This window comes from Marmota marmota, unplaced genomic scaffold (assembly GCF_001458135.2).
Source record: "Marmota marmota marmota unplaced genomic scaffold, marMar, whole genome shotgun sequence".
Lineage (NCBI taxonomy): Eukaryota > Metazoa > Chordata > Mammalia > Rodentia > Sciuridae > Marmota > Marmota marmota.
Genome location: NW_026000026.1, coordinates 14919598 through 14932438, shown reverse-complemented (window position 1 = coordinate 14932438; position 12841 = coordinate 14919598). Strand labels below are relative to the sequence as shown.

The 12841-nt window shown below is 40.5% G+C and overlaps 1 protein-coding gene across 10 annotated transcripts in view; it reads left to right on the top strand.

The window, feature by feature from the left end:
• Positions 1 to 1745: 1745 nt before the first annotated feature.
• Pkig (cAMP-dependent protein kinase inhibitor gamma) overlaps positions 1746 to 12841 on the top strand; it is an 87061-nt gene continuing 75965 nt past the window's right edge. For 3 of the 10 annotated variants that reach the window (XR_007350406.1, XR_007350402.1, XR_007350410.1), the window contains exon 1: positions 2107 to 2121. The gene's annotated coding sequence lies outside the window, so the exon portion shown is untranslated. Of the gene's footprint in view, positions 2122 to 2217; positions 2582 to 12841 lie in introns of those variants that run through there. The other 7 variants (XR_007350408.1, XR_007350403.1, XR_007350401.1 and 4 more) reach the window with 7 other exon arrangements.

Below are 12841 nucleotides of genomic sequence, written 5' to 3'. Positions count from 1 at the left end.
ACCTGGCTCATTAGTTTACTAATTTAAAGAGAGGTCAGGGGCTGAGATTATAGCATAGTGGTAAAATTCTTGCATCACATGCACAAGGTCCTGGTTCAATTCCTAGTACTGCAAAATAAATAAAGAGGAGGCAGGACATGTTTTTTTGGGATGGGATATAAGAGCAGAGACATGAAGGAAGAGAGGACCCAAGCGATAGGGCTATCTGGAGGAAGGCTGGTCCCAGTGTGGACCAGCAAAAGCCAAGACATCAAACCCACAAAAACAAGACAAGACAAACGAAAAACACAAGGCTAGTGTGCTGCAGCATGGACAGGCAGGAAAATGGTGAGAGGTGAGGTTGGGCAAGTGTTCAGGGGATAATTCACCTAAAGGGATTGTTAATTACAACAAATCTAGATTTTATTATAAAGGTGATGCAAAGCCGTTAAGAGGCTTTAAACAGAATATCATGGAAACCAGATTTAAAGATAGGTAGTTAGTGTAATTAGGTAAATTGGGTCTAATATGAGTAAGATACATAAAATGGAGACCATTATAGAGAACGGAGTCCAGGAAACCCCGAGCAGCACTTGGGGAAAGTGAAATTTTAATGACCCAAGGCCTGGAATCCACCCTAAGAAACTGTTAATGAAGCAGCTCCCAGCAAACAGGGAGGTGCTAATCAAACCACCCCAGGCCCTTCCTGCCCAGATTACTCCTTCAGCCCACCTATCTCCCACCTTTAGGGCCTTCCCACCTGCATTCTATCACTGAAAGACAAAGGGAATCAAAGGACAGGAGCGTGGGAAAGCTAAAAGAAGACTTTAGCTATAAAAAAGGGAAGACGACCCCCTTCCATGGATTCCACCTTTTGGGTCCCCTTCTTCCTCCTCCTCCTCCCGGGAAAAGTCTTTTCTGCTGTCCTTTATAAAGCTTCAGGTTTCCACTCTAAACTTACATTGTCATGCTCCTCTGGTGCTATACTTCAGCATTTGGGAAGCAAGGACTGGTCACCTGTAAACAGCAGTAACATCATGATCTTATTTACACTTTAAAAGGATTATTTCTGGACACTGGTTGGAGTACAGATCACATAATTCCTCTTCCTTGTAATTGTTTTCTTGGTCAGTTCAAGAATTCACTTTCTCAGCAGATAGTAGTCTAATACACATATAGACTCTGGTCCCCTCCATTTTTAAATGCCCTTTAAAAGTTGTCTTTTATCATATTTTTCTTCTGTATTTTACAGCACACAACCGGCTGTCAGTTCAAAAATTACACAGGGAAGGAGGATGTCTAAGAGTAGAAGCAGGACTAGTTAACAAGATAGGTCTATTATCTAAACTGTATCTCCAGCTGTAAATTCCCCTGGACCCTTTAAATTCTTGCAAGAGTCATCTATTTTAGGAATGTACCGGAATCTATTTACTCAAACCTCCTATTGATGGACACTTAGGTCGGTTTCAATCCTTTTGCTTTTACAATAAAGAAAGGAACATTCTTTGTGTTCAGGTTCCAGTATTCTGCAGCATTGTTCCAGGAAGTGTAATCCGACCATAAGTTAAAATACATTATTTCCCATATTGAAATTGATTCTGGTGAGTAAATTCTCAGCCAAAGAAATAAGTTTATTTACTCCTTGCTCCCAACTTCAGAGATTATAACAGACAGGAATCCACCATTCCTCCCAAATTAATTTTCCAGTCTTTTTAAAAAACATTCTCTGTCCGGCAAACTTCGGCCTGAGGGTCCCTCTCCTTCCCAAACGGTCCCCTTATCCGGTTACAGAGAGATTAACAGACAAAAGCCGCTCCAGAACCAAAAGTCCAGCCCCTGGCTTCTGTGTCCCCCTTCTCGCATCTTCCCGGGGACCAAGTTCCGGGCTGACAAACCTAACCAGGTGGCTCGAGACTCCGGATCCCGATCCCCACCCTCTTCTCCCTCTTCCGCCCGCACCGCGGCTGCGGAAAGCGACGCGAATCCTCCAGGTCCCATCCGAGCCGCCGTAGCGCGAGCCCCGCTGGAGTTCTCAGCCCCGGTCGCCAAGGCAACGGCTCCGCTGCGGGCTGCGGGCGCCTGGCCGCCCCGGGGAGGCGCTGCGCGCCGGCCGCCCCACACGGCGAGGCGGCGAGACAGCAGGTGAGCGGGGACCAGTGGGTAGCCGCGGCCCTAACGCCCCCAGCCAGGTGTGAAGTGAACTCGTCCTGTGGGCGAGGTGCTGGGCCGCGGGGGACCGCGGGGAAGGACGCAGGGGCCAGACTTTTGTCCCCCTCAACCGCGCCGGGAGTGGCGCCTTCTCTGCCCTTTGACCTCGTCCCGCGTTCGGGTGGAGTGAGCTTTGGGCGGTTGGCTATATTTTTGCGCTTTGCTTGACCGTTTTCGAAAGAAAGTTTCTTTCTTTCTTTCTTTTTTTTTTTTAAAGACCCTTATTATTTTGGGAACCAGGGAATAATTCAAAACTGCAGAAAATTGTGTGACTCTTCTGGGGCCAGAGAGGTTTGACTTCTTCATCAGTTTTCTTACCTGCAAAATGGGAATAATGATAGCACCTGTCTTATAAGGTTATTGCAGAGTAAATTTATGTTTAAAATCCTTGCAGGTAAGTGTCCTTAATACTCGGGAGCTTTTATTGTCACTACTACTACAAGGAGCATCATTGAGCATTTATTGTGAGCCAGGGCCTGGGCTGATCGCCAGGGTTAAAAAAATGAATGAGAAATCTTGTCCTCAGGGAACTCTGCAGTTTCACAGAGACAGACTCATAAACAGGAACTCATTGTGATTTGAGCTGTGATTTTGGACATACTGAGAACTGAATGCACAGGAAAGGCAGTGGATCTAGATTTTTCAGAGATGATGATGGTCAAAGATTCTAAAAGAAGGGGACTTCCAGAATAGACATGAAGGCCGCCTTGGTATAGGTCAGAAGATGAGGCTGGAAAGGTGCAGTGTAGTGGGTAGGCAGGACAGCCAGTGCAGAGCCCCAGGGAGAGAGTGCAGCCTTCTTGGGAATCTGCAGGGATTTCATGCTGCCTAGAGACAAGATTCTGAGAGTGGAGGTGGTCTAGTTAGTTGATGTTTGAGAGATAAGAAGTTGCCCCTTTTGTAAGACTTTCTTTACCAGTTTGAAGAGTTGGACTTTATTTGGGGGGAGAGGAAATCATCAAAGGGTTTTAATAGGTGTGTGTGTGTGTGTGTGTGTGTGTGTGTGTGTGTTTGCACTCGAGTGTACATGCAGGTACATGCTCCTTCAGAGGTATGGTTTCAGAAAAATCAGGGTTTTTTGTTTGTTTGTTTGTTTTTAGTCTTGTCACTCCTCGTTTATTTTTCCACTTCACAGCTATTCATTTATGGTGGTTCAAAAACTAGTTATTGAATATTGTCTTAGACCATATTTTCACCTAAAGCTGGGTAATTTTATAAAGAAAGTTTATTTGGCTCACAGTTCTGGAAGTTCTAGGCAATGACCTTCTATGGGAAAGGGTAACTAGATATTGAACCCAGGAAAACACTGCCATTGAGCTATATTCCTCTTTTAATTTTTTTTTTTTTATTTTGAGACAGTTTTGCCAAGTTGCCTATGTTAATCTTGAACTTGCAGTTCTCCTGCCTCAGTCTCCTTACCAGCTTGGATTGTAGGCATGCACTACTATGCCTAACTTGACAATGGCCTTACTGGCAGGATCAGGGGGTAGCTCAAGGCACCACGTGGCAGGAGACAGAGAGCAGAGGTATGTCTTCTTGTCTGTCTCCCTCTCTGCTACCAGTATGCAGTCATGGGAGCTGCACCCTGACAATTTTATCTAATCTAATCATCCCAAAGGCCCCACTTCTGAACAATATCCTCTTAATATCTCACAGTGGAGATTCAGTTTCATCATATGAACCATTGGGTAACACATGCACACCATATCCAAACCATAGCAAGTGTCTTATTATGTGCCAGGCACTGTGTAGGTGGTAAGGAAACTGATCTCTGCTCTCATGGAGATCACAGACTGGTGAGGAAAATATGCGTCAGGTGGTTTTAAGTGTGGTGAGGGTTATGAAATGGGGCTTGTGTTAAGGTGAATCCAACCTAGTTTGAAGGTTCAGGGAGGGTCTTGATAAAAGACCTGAGGGAGTAGTGTGAGTTAGATATATGTGGGGGGATGTAAAAGAGTAGTATTCCAAACATGTTCAAAAGAACATTCATGGAAATGAAACCAGTCTGCTCCAGCAGGAACTTAAAAATCAATTATGAAAGAAATCCATCAAGAGAGATTAAAGAGAGGAAACGGCTAGATCATTCAGAGCTACTGCACTGCACACTCTGGGAAGAACCTGTTCAGTTAGGCTACACTGAGGAGAACAGGTTGGAGAAGTAGGAGGGAAAGCAGGAGACGTAGTAATGAAGGCCAGAGGAAGAGTCAGCTTTGCTAGTGGCTGCTAGATGTCAAGTAAGATGAGGCAAAAATTAAAATGTGTTCTGTAAATAAATAAGTAGCAGAGGTCACTAGGGACCTCATTGAGCAGATTTGGTGAAATGGTGGAGGCAGAATCTATAATAGCCACAGCTTTCAAAGGTTCAGTGTAATGTATCAGTGGGATGAGGTCAGAGTGGGATGTGAGAAAAAAGACGAAGTGTAGGCAGCTCGAACACGTTCGGCTGAGCAGGGAGGAAGAGAAGGCTGGAGAGTGATTGAGGAATAAGGTGAAGTTTTTTTTTTTAAGCAAGAGAGAATGCTTAAATGCTGTTGGCAACAAGCCAGTAGGAGGGACAGGCTGAGGAGATGCAGGAGCCAAAGAGAAAAACTGAGAGCACAACTTTCCTGAGAAGGTGGGAGTGGGAGCTCCATAGCAGCGGTCCTTGCTAATTATCTCATGGTTTACTCTTTTGGGAGAATTGGGGAGAGAGTTCATTGCCAACAGAAGTGCACCAGTGTCATGCAACAAAAATATATGAATAAAAAATATTATCGTGGAAAGAAAGTCACATTTTTGTTATTGGTAGGCAGCAGGTATTTATTGAACTAATATTGTGTTAAATACTTTTCATACACTAATTTCAACAATATCATCCCTCCTTCCCTGTGCTGGGGATTGAACCCAGGGGCATTTTTCCATTGAGCTCCATCCCCAGCCCATTTTATTTTTTATTTTGAGACAGGGTTTCACTAAATTACCCAGGTTGACCTTGAACTTGCGATCTTCCCCCTGCCTCAACCTCTGGAGTAGCTGGGATTATAGGTATGTGTTGCCACGCCCAGCTCAATAACATGATCTTTACAGTAATCCTGTGAGATAGGCCCTATTTTGATCTCCAGTTTATGGATAAGGAAACTAAGGTAAAATGCTTACCCATAGTCAGACTGTATTTGAATCCTGTATTTTACTCTGCCTGAGCCTAGAGCTTTTACTCTTAATCACTACTTATGTGATATAATTCTCTACCTGTGATATGATTATATGCTAAGAAAATTAAGTTAAAAATACCTAGATATAATAAGGTTGAATGAACAAGCAGCTACAAGACAGAGAACCAGTGATAGCTTTTTCTTTCTTTTCTTATTTTTATTTATTTATTTTTTGGGTGCTGGGGCTATAACCCAGGGTTTCAAGCATGCTAAGTGCATGTTCTACCACTGAGCTATACCCCCACCCTAAAAAGCAATAGCTTTATGCAAGCAATAAGAATTAGAAGATGTAATTATAGAATAAATGACAATAGGAACAGGAAAAAAAACATGAATAAACTTACAAATAGGTGCCACATAGAATAGTAGTTGGCTGGAGGTGGGGTGGGAGGATAGGAAGGATATTAGGGTGAAGAGGAGTTAGTTTTCCAGTGGGGAAATTAAGACTATTAATATCAGAAAAGGGGCAGGTAAATAGGGATCTGTAATAAGCCATTATGAGAAAGTATGCAAAGATGTTGCCGGTGATGTATTTATAATATTGAAAAACTGAAAGCAGACTGGTTGAATTATGGTGCAGTCATGCGATGGTTACTTCAGCCATTAAAAAAGCATTAGGTGGGAGCCATATATAGTAAGATATATATAGAAAGATGTTTATGGTTATGTTTCTCTATGCATAGAAAGATCTTTGCATCGTATGGTTAGGTGTAAAAAGTAGATTACAGTACAGTATGTTCCCATTTTTTAGAATATACATATATATATATATGCTCATATATATATATGCTCATATATATATATATATATATATATATATATATATATACATACATACATACATATATGAAAAATGTCTGGAAGTATTAGTTACTTTAAAATTTTTTAAGGGGCTGGGGTTGTGGCTCAGTGGTAGAGCGCTTGCCTAGCATGTACAAGGCACTGGATTTGAGCCTCAGCACCACGTAAAAATAAATAAGTAAAAAAATTTTTAAATGTTTAAATGTGGTAAAGTACATATGAAATTTACCATTTTAACCATTTTTAAATGTCCAGTAGAGTAGTATTACATATATTCACATTGTTGTGCAACAAGTCTCCAGAACTTTTTCATCTTACAAAACTGAAATTCTGTTCTTAAGCAATTCCCGGCTCCTGGCAGCCCCCACTCTACTTTCTCTTTCTCTGAATTTGCTCTAGTCCCCTCGTGTAAGTGGAACGGTTCAATGTTCTGTTTTTTGTGAATGATTTATTTCACTTAGCGCACTGTCCTCAAGGTCATCCTTATAGCATGTGTCAGAATTTTCTTCATTTTTTAGGCTGAATAATAATTCTGTTGACTGCTTTTACCACATTTTAAAATAAATTTTTGTAGTTGTAGATGGACAGCATGCCTTTATTTAATTTATTTTTTTATGTGGTGCTAAGGCTCGAGCCCAGTGCCCCACATATGTTAGGCAAGTGCTCTGCCACTGAGCTCCAGCTCCAGCCCCTTTCACCACATTTTGATTTTCTGTCTGTCCATTGCTGGGCACTTGGTTGCATTCATCACCTGGCTATTATGAATATTGCTGCTGTGAAAAACAAGAGTGTTTGAAAGATAAACTCTTGGGGCTGGGGGTGTGGCTCAAGTAGGGGCGCTGGGTTCAATCCTTAGCACCACATAAAATAAAGATGTTGTGTCCACCAAAAACTGAAAAAAAAAAATATTAAAAAAATTTTCTCTCTCTCTCTCTTTAAAAAAAAAAGATAAGCTCTTTACATCTGTTAGTGAGATCATGGGGGAAATGCTTATTCCTTTCCTCATTGCCTTATTTTTTTATGAGCATGAATCGCTTTTATTTATTTATTTATTTATTTATTTATTTTAGAGAGAGAGAGAGAGAGAATTTTTTAATATTTATTTTTTAGTTTTTGGTGGACACAACATCTTAATATTTTTTATTTTTATGTGGTGCTGAGGATCGAACCCAGCGCCCCGCTCATGCCAGGGCGAGCACGTTACCGCTTGAGCCACCTCCCCAGCCCTCTTTATTTTATTTTTTTATGACCACAAATTGCTTTCATAATCAGAAAGCAGTCAGGATATATGCTCTTCAGAGGGATGGGAGAGTAGAAAAAGGGGCAGTAGCAGCCAGAACAGGATGGAGAGGGTGTCTTTGAGAGAACCTCAGAATCAGCAGGACATGAAGATTAAGAGGTACGGGGGAGAGAGGTGGGAGAGAATGCTAGTCCTGATGGGCTGGACTAGGGGAGGAAACAACCTGAGCCTTTGTTCAGTAGTTTGAACTTTTTCCAAAAGGCTCTTCTCCTTCCAAAGAGAAGCCATTGAAAGGAAAGGAAATAAATGGGTCTGGGGCCTGAACACTCACCTAGCACTGTGAGGCCCTGAAAAACAAAAACAAAACACAGGGAAATGACAAGATCAGATTTGCATAAGATTACCTGGCAGCTAGGCAGGGCAGTGGGGCAAGCCTGTATTCTAGCTACTTTGGAAGCTGAGGCAGGAGGATGACAAATTGGAGGCCAGCCTGGGAAACCTAGTGAGACTCTTCTAAAAAAAAAAAAAAAAATTAAAAATGACTTGAGTTTGGATTGGTAGAATGCCGCTGGGTTCAATCCCTTGTGTTTCCATCCCCCCACCCTCCCAAAAGAAAAAGGTTACTTGACAGAATATTGAAACTTGACCTCTTTCTCTCACATGTACAGAAATCAACTCAAATTGGATCAAAAAGGACTTTAGTGTAAGACCTGAAATGAAACTTCTAGAGGAAAATATAGGGCAACTTAGCAAGACCCTATCTTAAAAAAAAAAGAAAAAAAAAGCAGCTCAGGATGTAGCTCAGTGATAGAGCATTTGCCTACCTAGCATATGTGAGGCCCTGGGTTCCATCCCTAGTACCACCAAAAAAAGAAAAAAAATTGACAAATGGAACCACATCCCACTACCTCTGCACACCAAGGGCAGCAATCATAGAATGAAGAGACAATCATTATGGGAGAAAATGTTTGCCAGCTATTTATCTGACAAAGGGTTAATATCCAGAATATATAAAGAACTAAAAAAAACCTTAAGGACAGAAGCACAAGTAATCCAACTTAAAGGTGGGCAAATGATCTGAATAGACCTTTCTCAGAAGAAGAAATAAAAATGGCCAATAAATATGTAAAAAAATGCTAAATATCATTAGCTGTCAGGGAAATGCAAATCAAAACTACAAGATACCATCCAACCCAGTTAGAAGGGCTATTATCAAAAAGAAAACAACAGGGCTGGGGATAAGAGCTCAGATGGTAAGAGTGCTTGTCTCCCATAGTACAAGGCCTGGGTTCAGTACCCCAGCAATCCCAAAAAAAAAAAAAAAAAAAGAAAATCTTGGGTATCACTATATCCAAGAGATGGAATCAGCCTAGGTGTCTATTGACAGATGAATGGGTAAAGAAAATATGGTACATACTCACAATGGAGTATTATTCAACCATAAAGAATGAAATTTTCTTATTTGCAGGGAGATGGATGGAACTGGAGGATATCACATTAAGTGAAATAAGCAGACACAGAACTACAAGCTTTGCATGTTTTCTCCCATATGTGGAAACTTAAAAAAAAAAAAAAAGTCAACCTAAAAGTAAAAGAGTGATTAAGGACTAGGAAGGTGATGTGTATGGGGGCTGGGGCAGAGGGAGGAGGAGGAAAGGGTAGAAGATGGGTGGAGGAACATGATCTCTGCAATATGTATGCATGTATGGAAATATCAGTGAATCCCATTAATTTGTACAATTATTGTGTTGATTATGTTAGAAATCTATAAATATTAGAAGATAAAAGAAATTACCCAGTTCCCTTCAGCCCATTCTGCAAACTGAAGCCAGATAGTGCCAAATATTTATTACTTAGACTTGAACTTCTGTTAATTTCCTTTTATTTGAGATGAAATGTTAGTACTGAAATGCCTGTTGTATTTTAAAGAAAGTCCTGTTTGTGTTCAGTTATGTCTCAACAATGTCATCTCCTGTCATCTATCTTTACTAAGGAAATGGGAATAATTGGGAGAGTAAACAGGAAGTAAAAATAATTCAAGTTAGAAAATTCCAATTAATTGAGAATATCTTTGACACGTTCTTTTTGAGAGAAAAGGGCCAGTATAAAGTACACTATTATATTAAGGAATTGTTATAAAACAAAAATTCTCAGGGCTTGGATGATTTTGGCCCATCACCTCTCTCTGTTCCCACAAATATGTAATCTCCCTCTGCTTCCAGGGCATTACCGAGAGAGAGTGAGAGAGTATTGTGCTAGCATTTGTAGATAGCTCTGCGCTTCATAAGAGCTGGATTTCTAAAAGATACAAATCCTCGATCTCATTTCGGTCCTCCCGACAATTCTATGAGTTAGGGATTATCATTCCCATTTTCAGATGAGAAAATTAAAGATCAGAGTGTTCAAGAGACTCCTCCCAGATGCTGTATCTGATAAATCCTGGAGTTTAAATTCAGATTTTCTTTCTTTTTTTTTTTAAAGAGAGAGAGAATTTTAATATTTATTTTTTAGTTTTCGGCGGACACAATATCTTTGTTTGTATTTGGTGCTGAGGATCGAACCTGGGCCGCACGCATGCCAGGCGAGCGCGCTACCTCTTGAGCCACATCCCCAGCCCCCAGATTTTCTTACTTTCTATATTTTAGCTTTATTTTTATTTATTTATTTTTTGATGCTAGGGATTGAACCCAGGGCTTCATACATACTAGGTAAATGCTCTACCATTGAGGCACATGCCCAATCCTAAACCTATTTTATTAAGAAGTGATTAGCAGTCTCCTGTGTTAGAGATTAGCACCTGGTTGGGGTGGCTCTGGAAATGATGAGTTTAGGGAAGACATACAGTAGTGCTGGGGACCCAACTTGGGGCCTTTCACATGCAATGCAAGGGCTTTACCACTGAGCCATATTCCTAACCCTCAAAACAGGGTCTTGCTAAGTTGTCAATGCTGACCTTAAACTTGTGGTCTTCCTGTCTCAGCCTCTCAAATAGCTGGGATGTACATGTGTACCACCATGCCCAGAGGCAGTATGCTTTCATTTGAATATTTGCCCTAAAGCTTAGCATTCTCCTGCGTACTGATTGTTTTTACTACTTAATATACATGTGTTGTTTTAAATTAGTTTGAAATATAATATCTATTTCTTTGTGGTTTATAAATTAAAAGCTGAAACACTGGATCTTCCATTGTATGTTGTTTCCTTATGGTTAATATTTCAGGTAGCATGACTGAAAGTTTAGCAAAAGCTTAATTAAAATTATATATATTAGCATAGCTTTCCTATAGCTTCTGGGTCATTGTTCTATGTTAGTCAATCCTTGGAAGGTGTTAGAATAAAACTCAGAGGAATGCAGAATTACATTAAGGGAAAAATGTGGACTTGGGTTTCAGACAGAAGCAGATCAGGGTAACCTTGGGCAAAGTCTCTGAATCTAGATTCCCTCATCTATAAAATGACTCATGAGGGCCAGGTGTACTGGTGCACACCTGTAAACCCAGTGTAATCCTCCAGACAGGAGGATTGCAAATTCAAGGCCAGCCTCAGCTGGAGATGTAGCTCAGTGAGTGGTGAAGTTTCCTTGGGTTCAATCCCCAGTACTGCCCACCACTACCAAAAATAGTCTCAAAGAGTCTGATGAAAGTCATTTCAAAGTTAGCCATTATATAACTTGGCCACTAAGTTTTATAGTGGCCAACTTTTCTTATAGTCTGTTTTTTTTTAAAAAAAATATTTTTATAGTCGTAGATGGACATAATGTCTTCATTTATTTATTTATGGTGCTGAGGATCAAACCCAGTGCTTCACACATGCGAGATAAACATTCTACCACTGAACTACAGCCCTAGCCCTCTTATAGTCTTCATTCTGTAAACCTGCCTATTCTATTGTACTTATCACCAAAAAGAAAACTTTTTTTTTTTTTTGGTACCAGGGATGAACCCAGGGGCATTTAACCACTGAGTCACATCCCCAGCCCTTTTTTAAAATATATTTTATTAGAGACAGGGTCTTGCTGAGTTGCTTAGGGCCTCGCTGAGTTGCTGAGGCTGAGTTTGAACTCACCATTCTCCTGCCTCAGCCTCCTGAGTTGCTGGGATTACAGGCATGCACCACCACGTGTGGCCAAAAGAAAACTCTTAAAAAAAAAAAAAAAGACGGGTGGGCTAATCCGAATCAGCAATGTCAATTAAACAATATAATTCTTTTGCTGTCCACATGCATAAGGTTTAACTTTCAGTGTTGTTTTTATGATCTCAGCTGTTATATGTGTTACATATTAAATGTACTGACTATATTTTCTAAAAGTATTGGGACTTGTGGTGTGATGAGTACAGTACCCTTAGAGGATCCAGGGAACAGAATATTTTGAAGTAGGTGGTGAAGCCCCAGAGAAATAAATTATAGATGTGCTTTAATTTATATGTAAAAAAGAAGTACGAGGTTATGGTTAAAGGAAGACTTGAATTCTCATCTTGGCCTAGAACTACTGCTTTCATGCACAAACTACATTTATTTTTCTAAGCATCAGAGTTTAGTTTGCTCCTTGAAAATGTATGTAATGAGACTTCCTTGTTTTTTGTGAGGATTGCATGAAATAAAGGGCTTAGCATAGTCTTGGGAGGGTAGAAGTATTTGAAATATAAATCTTAACTGCTGTGTTTATTATGAGTCTTTTGAAATATGTACATCTATTTATTAATATGTTTTGTGGAAGCCTGTACAAATAGCTCCTGTAACTCAGTGTTTGGGAACTTACCGTATAATAACTTCTTTATGGAAAAGACAGCAAAATTTTGAAGACCCCATGCCCAGCCTTGAATACGCACTAGGAAGACCTGACTTCCTTGCCTTCCCAAAGTATTTGAATAACCCTTACCACCTGTTCTGCTGCTTCTAATATGATCTTTCCTATGTGGATATTTTTTGGCTTATGGAAATTATACTTATCCTAGAGGTAGGATAAAAGGTAGGGTGGGCTTACAGTTAGCTTAATCCATTGCACAGGCTGTGTTCTCTAAGCTTCTCTTGGTTGTATCCTCTCAGAGTATTGGTTTCCTCCTGAGGCTCCTGGTGAAATTCTAGCCTTAGAGTTTTAGGCCCCCAATGCATTATATGGCACCTGCCAAGGAAATGGAAACATTATGTTCTGTTTCCTTTTTTCTCCTAAGAGTGAAAATTTTTCTTAGAAGAACCCAGAAAAGTAAGAATCTGATTGGCCTGAAGTGAGTCATGTGCCCATTCCTGAACCAATTCCTGTCAACAGGGCAGTATCATACCCTGCTTGGCTTAGGCCTGGTTCTTGAGCAAGTCATTTACAAGAGGGCACAGTTATCTTTAGGCCAATCAGAAACAGAATTGTATTTCTGTTAGAGAGGATGAGGTGGGAGAACAGTGTGCTGAGTAGATTGGTCAATTAGGA